Consider the following 10,482-nt stretch of genomic DNA (forward strand, 5'->3'; position numbering starts at 1 on the left):
GGGAACGAAAGCAACTCGTCACCTCCCTGCAGGACTCTGCCAGAGTCTCTTGGCCCGACCATATTTATACCGCAAGTCCTTTGTGACCCGTCACCATCACATCGCACACCCCTTGGTTGAGCCTCCAAGTCCCCACCCCCTTGGGGCAGGCTCACCAGCCTCCCCCTAAACCAACCACCATGTCCATAGGGAACAGGCTGACCCTGCCAGGGTATAGGTGTGGGTAGGCTGGATAGTCTTTGTAATCAAAAGGTTGAGAAAACCCTCCTGCTTTTGTAAATATCTGGGTGGTTTCCAGTCTTGTTGTTGTTACAAATCTCCCTGCAGGGATCATCTTCGTGCTTCTGCTGAATGATGTCCTGGGGATAAAATCCTGGAAGTGGACTGTGTCCTTGCTAAGGGCAGGCATCCTATGGGAATTGCTGTTCTCTGTGCCCCCAGCGTATATAACACAGTGCTGGCAGGAACTTAGAAAGAGTGCTACCTGTCAGAGTCCCATTGGTACTGTCATTTCCAGGATATGGAGAATTTTCTCACCCATTTTCTCTTTTCAAGGAGGCTAACTTTTGTTTATATTTACATTTATATTTATATTTTTTACAGTTTTAGAAACTTTTTATTGTGAAATATAACACACATTCATGAAAGTGCAGAAACCATAAATATAGCTTAATGAGTAACAAGAAAGTGAACACCCTTGTAGCTGCCACCCAGAGCAAGAAATAGAACCCTGCCAGCCCCTCTTCTGCATGCTCCCTCCCCACAAAGGGAACCCAAACTTGGTTTGTATTTTTTTTCTTTTCCTTCTTCTTTTTTATTGATGTATAGTTGATTTACAATGTTGTGTTAATTTGTGTTGTGTTAATTTCTTCTGTTAATTTCTGATTCAGTTTTTTGTATACATACATTCTTTTTCATATTCTTTTCCATTATGGTTTATCACAGGATACTGAATATAGTTCTCTGTGCTCTACAGTAGGACCGTGCTGTTTATCCATCCTGTAGTTTGTATCTGCTAATCCCAAACTCCCAATCCTTCCCTCCTTGACCCCTGCTTTTTTTTTTTTTTTTTGGCGGTACGCGGGCCTCTCACTGTTGTGGCCTCTCTCGTTGCGGAGCACAGGCTCCGGAGCCATGGCTCACGGGCCCAGCCGCTCCGCGGCATGTGGGGTCCTCCCGGACCGGGGCACGAACCCGTGTCCCCTGTGTCGGCAGGCGGACTCCCAACCACTGCGCCACCAGGGAAGCCCGAAGCTGAGCTCTTGAACTGGAGTGACCCTTCCGAGAGGGTCTGTGTTGGGCTACGATGGCCTGACCTTCACACTCCACGTCAATCATTTCTTGCCGTGCACCTCGGGTGAGGAACCCAGGCAATTTCCAAACTCACTGCCAGCTGAAGGCTTTCTGTGGGATGCACCCCCAGCAGCTGGGGCCACAAGTCCTTCGTTGAAGAAATGCACCCCACGTGGATATTTCAAATGGAACGGTGTCTTTCAAAACATACTCTCCAATCTCCTCATTATATAGATCCTGTGGCCAAAAATAGGAAGTCACATAAAGTCCCATATTAACAACCCCCCCAGCCAAATACTTCTTTTCACAGAAACCACAGTACCCTCCACAAAGTGCACATTTGATCAGGCCACTCCCCTATTGAAAACATATCATGGCTTTGCATCCCTCCAAGGTCAGAAATCAAAATCCTTTAAATGGACCTCAAAGCCTTGCATGGCGTGGCCCCTGCTGTGTTCCCCAGCATCACATCACGCTTGCTGTGCCAGCCACGACACTGCCTTCAATATGCCTCCCACCATAGCACGTCTTCAACAATCCTGTGAAGGACCTTATTTTGCTGTAGGGAAAAAAAACCCTTTCTAGTATGTATGTGTGTTGCCAGACTTGAAGTTTGGGACATTGGTCAGTCTGTAATCAACCATCCATTGCCTTATTGCACTTGCAGCTGCAGAATTGCTACCATGGTGATGAATATTGCTGTCCAAAATATTGGCCTTGATCTGATAGGGTGTACTGACTTGCTACCCAAATTGATGTCTCCCTCCAGAGGAAGATGCCTGTTGCTTTGAAATACGTAGGTATCTGTGCACGTGTCTCTTGATGAACTGTCAAGATGGAAAAGGAAATCCAGAGAAAGTGCCAGGCAGGGCACGTTGCGGTGGGCAAGTCCCCACCTCCACTTTACTACTGCACTGGAGGTGTAAACTGTGTCAACTATGGGTCTGCTCAGCTAACGCCCTGCATAGTGGACTAACTAGGTTCACGTTAAAGAAGTCCTTGGGGGTGAGGGAGTGAGAATGCCTAATACACGCTAAGAAAGACAAAAGGTAAAGCCAAGGGTACAGAATCCTAAGATGAAGCTGTTTTAAGTAGGCTGATTCAGCCTCTGGCATAGTGAAAATCTGGGGCTCTGAGTCAAAGGCTTGGGAAAGAGTTCCCCTTTATCTCCCTCCTCTACCCCGTAACTCTTCACATTTCCGGAAGGCTTCCCCCAAATCCCTCTCAGGTCTTAGAGAACATGGCTCTTTCTCTCCTCTTACCAAGACCCACTGCTTCAAGAGTGAACTCCAAGGACACATTGATCCCCACAATCTATTGGTCTTTGTGTATCGGAAATCACAAGATGGGATTTTCCAGCCACCCACCAGAGCAACTGAGAAGGGCTTCCTCTCATCCTCCCAAGCTACCACTCCTCCCAGAATCTGTATCTTATTTCTCACCTCCTCCACCTCTACCACTTAATTTGCTCTGCAGAGAAAGTCCCTAAGTTTTACTGGAAACCCAACTTCCATCCTAGTAGACCCTGTTGTCACAGAAGGGAATGAGCAGAGAATTGCAAGGCTAGCAGTTGACTCCCCGGTTCATACAAAGACACATGGGGCTTCCCTGGTGGCGCAGTGGTTGGGAGTCCACGTGCCGATGCAGGGGACACGGGTTCGTGTCCCTGTCCGGGAAGATCCTACATGCCGTGGAGCCGCTGGGCCCGTGAGCCGTGGCCGCTGAGCCTGTGCGTCCGGAGCCTGTGCTCCGCAATGGGAGAGGCCACAGCAGCGAGAGGCCCGCATACCGCAAAAAAAGAAACCCCAAAAACAAAAAACACACATGGTTCTCAGAGGCATTCTTCTCAAATCCAACGGTGGTTAACTGTTATCAACAGTTACTCTAATCCAACTGTTATCAACTGTTGTTAACAATTGAATGATTTTCATGGACTCATGAAATTTATTTACAACTTTTTTTTAAATTGGAAAGACTTTTTTATGATGGACATTTAAAAATGCATAATCTCAGTATGAAATGAGATTTCCTAATCTCATTTATGATTTTTTTTTTATTTTTAGAATCGCTTTCCACATGCATACATAATTTGCATAGTTCATCAGTACAGAGCATTTTGGATTATTCTGTTATTCCTTAACAATATCTCTAAACCTTTCTTGTGTTCCTGGATAGTGAGTATTTATGTCCCTTAGTTTCTTTATCTTATAGTTCTTGAAAGATATGTTTCAGACTTTGTCATCCATCTCTTGTGCATATATTGAAAGGAAAACAACAGTGAAACAAATTGGTTGAGATATTTCTAAGGCAGTGACTGCCACTTGGCTGACAGCAGTATAAAAATCATCCTGATGTCAGAGATGTTAAAATAAAATGGAAACGATAATACATTCCCATGGACATATGGCTTTGCATAAGAGCTTTTCCTCCCAGACCATCCCTCCCTTCTTTTTACCCTACAGAAATCCAGTATTGTGAATTTTGTGTTTATCATGTCCTTGTTTTTTTCTCCCCTTTTAGCAAATGTGTGCTAAACATGGAAGCCAACCGGGGCTTTGTCTGCCTCTCAATGGTCATGTGTGAGCCTTGTTTCTGAACCAGGAATGACTCTGAAGCTCCTAAAGAAGGAGAGGATCTTACTGGATGTCTTACTTAGAGTCCCTGAACTGGTGGCGGACTGGCTGTTCCTCAGTTTGCGAGCTGTCCTCCCGTCCTTTGTCAACTTTGGAGTTTCCATGGCCAGATGAGGACCAGTGGGAGGATGATTTCTGGGTCTTGTCCCCTCCTGACCTGTGGTGACCTTCACGTGTCCTGCGGTGATGGGAACTTTTCCTCGATGAAGACGTGTCCTTCTTTTCTTTTTTTCTCTCCAGGCTTCATCCCTGGGGTGGAAGCCCTTCTGGCTTCCATCCCGTTCAGACATGTAGCCTTCAGTCTGCAAGGTGGAGACCACGGGGTCTGCGACCTTCCCTTCAGCTCTTCCAGCAGCACGCTTGCTGGTTGTGACTGCAACTGGCAACACCATGCTCATGCTGCTCTCTGGACCATCTCCCACCGTCGAGGATGTGCTGGCATCATCCGCCAAGACCAGGTTCATGTCCTGCAAGGATAAACTGGCAGCACCTCTAATGTCCTCGCCGGATCCGCTTTCTCCTGGATCCTTGATGGTGGCTCCCGCCAGGCCCATGGTCAACCCTGCCGCTGATCCTTTGGCACTTGTCACGGCTCCAGTTGATCCATGGGGGGCACCTGCAATGGCCTCGCCAGATCCGCTTTCTCCTGGATCCTTGATGGTGGCTCCAGCCAGGCCAATGGCCATTCCTGCCGCTGATCCTTCGGCGCTTTCCACGGCTGCATTTAATCCATGGGGGGCACCTGCAGTGGTCTCACCGGATCCGCTTTCTCCTGGATCCTTGATAATGGCTTCTGCCAGGCCCATGGTCATTCCTGCCACTGAATACTTCGGCACTTTTCACGGCTGCACTTGAACTATGTGGGCACCTGCAATGGCCTCGCCGGATCTGCTTTCTCCAGGATCCTTGATGGTGGCTCCTTGATGGTGGCTCCCGCCAGGCCCATGGTCAACCCTGCCGCTGATCCTTCGGCGCTTTTCACGGCTGCAGTTGATCCATGGGGGGCACCTGCAATACCTCGCCAGATCCACTTTCTCCTGGATCCTTGATGGTGGCTCCAGCCAGGCCCATGGCCATTCCTGCCTCTGATCCTTCTGCACTTTTCACGGCTGCACTTGATCTATGGGGGCACCTGCAATGGCCTCGCCGAATCCGCTTTCTCCTGGATCCTTGATAATGGCTCCCCCCAGGCCCATGGTTAACCCTGCCACTGATCCTTTGGCGCTTTTCACGGCTGCAGTTGATCCATGGGGGGCACCTGCAATGGCCTTGCCAGATCCGCTTTCTCCTGGATCCTTGATGGTGGCTCCAGCCAGGCCCATGGTCATTTCTGCCGCTGATACTTCGGCGCTTTTCACGGCTGCATTTGATCCATGCGGAAAACCTGCAATAGCCTCGCCGGATCTGCTTTCTCCTGGATCGTTGATAATGGCTCCTGCCAGGCCCGTGGTCATTCCTGCCGCTGATACTTCGTCGCTTTTCACGGCTGCACTTGAACTATGTGGGCACCTGCAATGGCCTCGCCGGATCCGCTTTCTCCAGGATCCTTGATGGTGGCTCCTTGATGGTGGCTCCCGCCAGGCCCATGGTCAACCCTGCCGCTGATCCTTCGGTGCTTTTCACGGCTGCAGTTGATCCATGGGGGGCACCTGCAATGGCCTCTCCGGATCCACTTTCTCCTGGATCCTTGATGGTGGCTCCCGCCAGACCGGTGGTCATCCCTGCCGCTGATCCTTCGGCGCTTTTCACGGCTGCAGTTGATCCTTGGGGGGCACCTGCAATGGCCTCGCCGGCTCCGCTTTCTCCTGCATCCTTGATAATGGCTCCCTCCAGGCCCATGGTTATTCCTGCCGCTGAATACTTCGGCGCTTTTCACGGCTGCACTTGATCTATGGGGGCACCTGCAATGGCCTCGCCGGATCCGATTTCTCCTGGATCCTTGATGGTGGCTCCCGCCAGGCCCACGGTCATCCCTCCTGCTGATCCTTCGGCGCTTTTTGTGGGTCCAGTCACGTCACGAAGCTTGTGAATCCCAGCCTCATCCTGATCCCTTTCTCTGTGGAGCTCTGTGGTCTGAGCCAAGGGGAGGAGAATCAGGTAAGATAGAGATGACAGAAAGTGAGATCTGAACTGTCTGCTCCTCTCTCCTCCTGGAGCTGAGCAACTCAAGGGCTTATACTTAGAATAACCTTTGAAATCACCCAGTCTAAGCTCCCATTGGATGCAAGATCCCATCTACTGCACCACTGTCAAACGGCCACTCCATTTTACTTGAACAGTCCCAGGGTCAGGGAAAGCACTGATACAATTCTCCATGATATACACTTTAATTTTATACCCTTGTGCTTCTCTCTCTGCAGGACAGACTCCTAGAAGTGGGGTTCCTGGGTCAAGGGATGCACACCTTCTGCATTTTGGTGACTACACGGGTTGGGCTGATTTGAATCAGCATGTCGGCGTCACGGGGAGACACAACGAAGGAAGGACTTCCTAACTGTGAATGATGTTCCACAACTGATGAGACTACCTGGGCTGGGGTAAGTGTTCAAGAAGCGACCAGACAATCAGGATGCTGTAGAAGGGATTACAGCCCTGGTGATGAGACCAGTGCAGCTGATATGATACCTAAGGTCTCTCTGAAATTCAGCCCTGTGGGACAAGGTGGAGAAGCACTCGGAACCTCTCCAGTGTGGTGAATCCCATAGTGATAGCTCGTTTGTCCCTGACCCTTTTCAACAATAGAAGGTATTTCCCAGGCGAGTCTCAGAGAGCACCAAAGGCTATGAAGGACCAGCTTTGCCCTGCTCTCCCAAAGCACCCTGCCCCGTGTTCTTGAGTCTCTGTGGGTGCTTCCCACTAGGATTTTGGCATCCTCTGTAGTCGCTGCATCTCCAGTTTGGAGCATCGGGGTACTGCTGTAACTGACTACCGGTGGTCTCAGGATATAGACAAGCTTTTCCCAATGGGAAAAGAGGTCTTTTTGTGCATCGGAAGAGGGGCACAGCTGCAGATAGAAAGTACGGCCGGTAGCAAGATTCAGGCACAGCTGCTGTTTCTCACGGTTGTGGATGGAGATCTTGACAAACTTCAAGGGAAGCAGCCTGGTGAGCTCTAGGGTCTTCACGGGCTTGCAACCTCTCCCCTTGGTGATCCGGGCGCATCTGACATGCTCTTCACAGACTTTCGTTGTTCGGGCCAGCAGCATGACGTCAGGTAGTGGGAAGAGGGGGCTGGTGGATGCGACGCCCACAGTCACCCTTCGGACGCGGTTGTCTAGGTCAATCAGTTCTCCTTCCTTGCTGACCTGGATAAAGTCGCTCTCAAACATGGGAGCGTACTTGAAAATGTCATACTCTCCTCCCTCGTACAGTTGTCGTTGCAGGACCCCCATGGAGGTCCTCAACACCCCCACTGAACAGTAGCTATTGGCCATGTAATGAGGTGAACTCCCACTGCTCATGGCTCTCTTCGTTCAAGACAGAGCCACCAGCCACAAATTGAGTCTCGGAGAGAGAGAGGGAATGAAAGCAACTCGTCACCTCCCTGCAGGACTCTGCCAGAGTCTCTTGGCCCGACCATATTTATACCGCAAGTCCTTTGTGACCCGTCACCATCACATCGCACACCCCTTGGTTGAGCCTCCAAGTCCCCACCCCCTTGGGGCAGGCTCACCAGCCTCCCCCTAAACCAACCACCATGTCCATAGGGAACAGGCTGACCCTGCCAGGGTATAGGTGTGGGTAGGCTGGATAGTCTTTGTAATCAAAAGGTTGAGAAAACCCTCCTGCTTTTGTAAATATCTGGGTGGTTTCCAGTCTTGTTGTTGTTACAAATCTCCCTGCAGGGATCATCTTCGTGCTTCTGCTGAATGATGTCCTGGGGATAAAATCCTGGAAGTGGACTGTGTCCTTGCTAAGGGCAGGCATCCTATGGGAATTGCTGTTCTCTGTGCCCCCAGCGTATATAACACAGTGCTGGCAGGAACTTAGAAAGAGTGCTACCTGTCAGAGTCCCATTGGTACTGTCATTTCCAGGATATGGAGAATTTTCTCACCCATTTTCTCTTTTCAAGGAGGCTAACTTTTGTTTATATTTACATTTATATTTATATTTTTTACAGTTTTAGAAACTTTTTATTGTGAAATATAACACACATTCATGAAAGTGCAGAAACCATAAATATAGCTTAATGAGTAACAAGAAAGTGAACACCCTTGTAGCTGCCACCCAGAGCAAGAAATAGAACCCTGCCAGCCCCTCTTCTGCATGCTCCCTCCCCACAAAGGGAACCCAAACTTGGTTTGTATTTTTTTTCTTTTCCTTCTTCTTTTTTATTGATGTATAGTTGATTTACAATGTTGTGTTAATTTGTGTTGTGTTAATTTCTTCTGTTAATTTCTGATTCAGTTTTTTGTATACATACATTCTTTTTCATATTCTTTTCCATTATGGTTTATCACAGGATACTGAATATAGTTCTCTGTGCTCTACAGTAGGACCGTGCTGTTTATCCATCCTGTAGTTTGTATCTGCTAATCCCAAACTCCCAATCCTTCCCTCCTTGACCCCTGCTTTTTTTTTTTTTTTTTGGCGGTACGCGGGCCTCTCACTGTTGTGGCCTCTCTCGTTGCGGAGCACAGGCTCCGGAGCCATGGCTCACGGGCCCAGCCGCTCCGCGGCATGTGGGGTCCTCCCGGACCGGGGCACGAACCCGTGTCCCCTGTGTCGGCAGGCGGACTCCCAACCACTGCGCCACCAGGGAAGCCCGAAGCTGAGCTCTTGAACTGGAGTGACCCTTCCGAGAGGGTCTGTGTTGGGCTACGATGGCCTGACCTTCACACTCCACGTCAATCATTTCTTGCCGTGCACCTCGGGTGAGGAACCCAGGCAATTTCCAAACTCACTGCCAGCTGAAGGCTTTCTGTGGGATGCACCCCCAGCAGCTGGGGCCACAAGTCCTTCGTTGAAGAAATGCACCCCACGTGGATATTTCAAATGGAACGGTGTCTTTCAAAACATACTCTCCAATCTCCTCATTATATAGATCCTGTGGCCAAAAATAGGAAGTCACATAAAGTCCCATATTAACAACCCCCCCAGCCAAATACTTCTTTTCACAGAAACCACAGTACCCTCCACAAAGTGCACATTTGATCAGGCCACTCCCCTATTGAAAACATATCATGGCTTTGCATCCCTCCAAGGTCAGAAATCAAAATCCTTTAAATGGACCTCAAAGCCTTGCATGGCGTGGCCCCTGCTGTGTTCCCCAGCATCACATCACGCTTGCTGTGCCAGCCACGACACTGCCTTCAATATGCCTCCCACCATAGCACGTCTTCAACAATCCTGTGAAGGACCTTATTTTGCTGTAGGGAAAAAAAACCCTTTCTAGTATGTATGTGTGTTGCCAGACTTGAAGTTTGGGACATTGGTCAGTCTGTAATCAACCATCCATTGCCTTATTGCACTTGCAGCTGCAGAATTGCTACCATGGTGATGAATATTGCTGTCCAAAATATTGGCCTTGATCTGATAGGGTGTACTGACTTGCTACCCAAATTGATGTCTCCCTCCAGAGGAAGATGCCTGTTGCTTTGAAATACGTAGGTATCTGTGCACGTGTCTCTTGATGAACTGTCAAGATGGAAAAGGAAATCCAGAGAAAGTGCCAGGCAGGGCACGTTGCGGTGGGCAAGTCCCCACCTCCACTTTACTACTGCACTGGAGGTGTAAACTGTGTCAACTATGGGTCTGCTCAGCTAACGCCCTGCATAGTGGACTAACTAGGTTCACGTTAAAGAAGTCCTTGGGGGTGAGGGAGTGAGAATGCCTAATACACGCTAAGAAAGACAAAAGGTAAAGCCAAGGGTACAGAATCCTAAGATGAAGCTGTTTTAAGTAGGCTGATTCAGCCTCTGGCATAGTGAAAATCTGGGGCTCTGAGTCAAAGGCTTGGGAAAGAGTTCCCCTTTATCTCCCTCCTCTACCCCGTAACTCTTCACATTTCCGGAAGGCTTCCCCCAAATCCCTCTCAGGTCTTAGAGAACATGGCTCTTTCTCTCCTCTTACCAAGACCCACTGCTTCAAGAGTGAACTCCAAGGACACATTGATCCCCACAATCTATTGGTCTTTGTGTATCGGAAATCACAAGATGGGATTTTCCAGCCACCCACCAGAGCAACTGAGAAGGGCTTCCTCTCATCCTCCCAAGCTACCACTCCTCCCAGAATCTGTATCTTATTTCTCACCTCCTCCACCTCTACCACTTAATTTGCTCTGCAGAGAAAGTCCCTAAGTTTTACTGGAAACCCAACTTCCATCCTAGTAGACCCTGTTGTCACAGAAGGGAATGAGCAGAGAATTGCAAGGCTAGCAGTTGACTCCCCGGTTCATACAAAGACACATGGGGCTTCCCTGGTGGCGCAGTGGTTGGGAGTCCACGTGCCGATGCAGGGGACACGGGTTCGTGTCCCTGTCCGGGAAGATCCTACATGCCGTGGAGCCGCTGGGCCCGTGAGCCGTGGCCGCTGAGCCTGTGCGTCCGGAGCCTGT

At 49.6% G+C, this 10,482-nt stretch overlaps 1 pseudogene; it reads right to left on the reverse strand.

Moving 5' to 3' along the window:
- Window positions 1–3,877: 3,877 nt before the first annotated feature.
- On the reverse strand, window positions 3,878–7,386 carry LOC132486894 (Golgi-associated RAB2 interactor protein 3-like; annotated as a pseudogene).
- Window positions 7,387–10,482: the final 3,096 nt, after the last annotated feature.

This window comes from Mesoplodon densirostris, chromosome 3 (genome assembly GCF_025265405.1).
Source record: "Mesoplodon densirostris isolate mMesDen1 chromosome 3, mMesDen1 primary haplotype, whole genome shotgun sequence".
Classification (NCBI taxonomy): domain Eukaryota; kingdom Metazoa; phylum Chordata; class Mammalia; order Artiodactyla; family Ziphiidae; genus Mesoplodon; species Mesoplodon densirostris.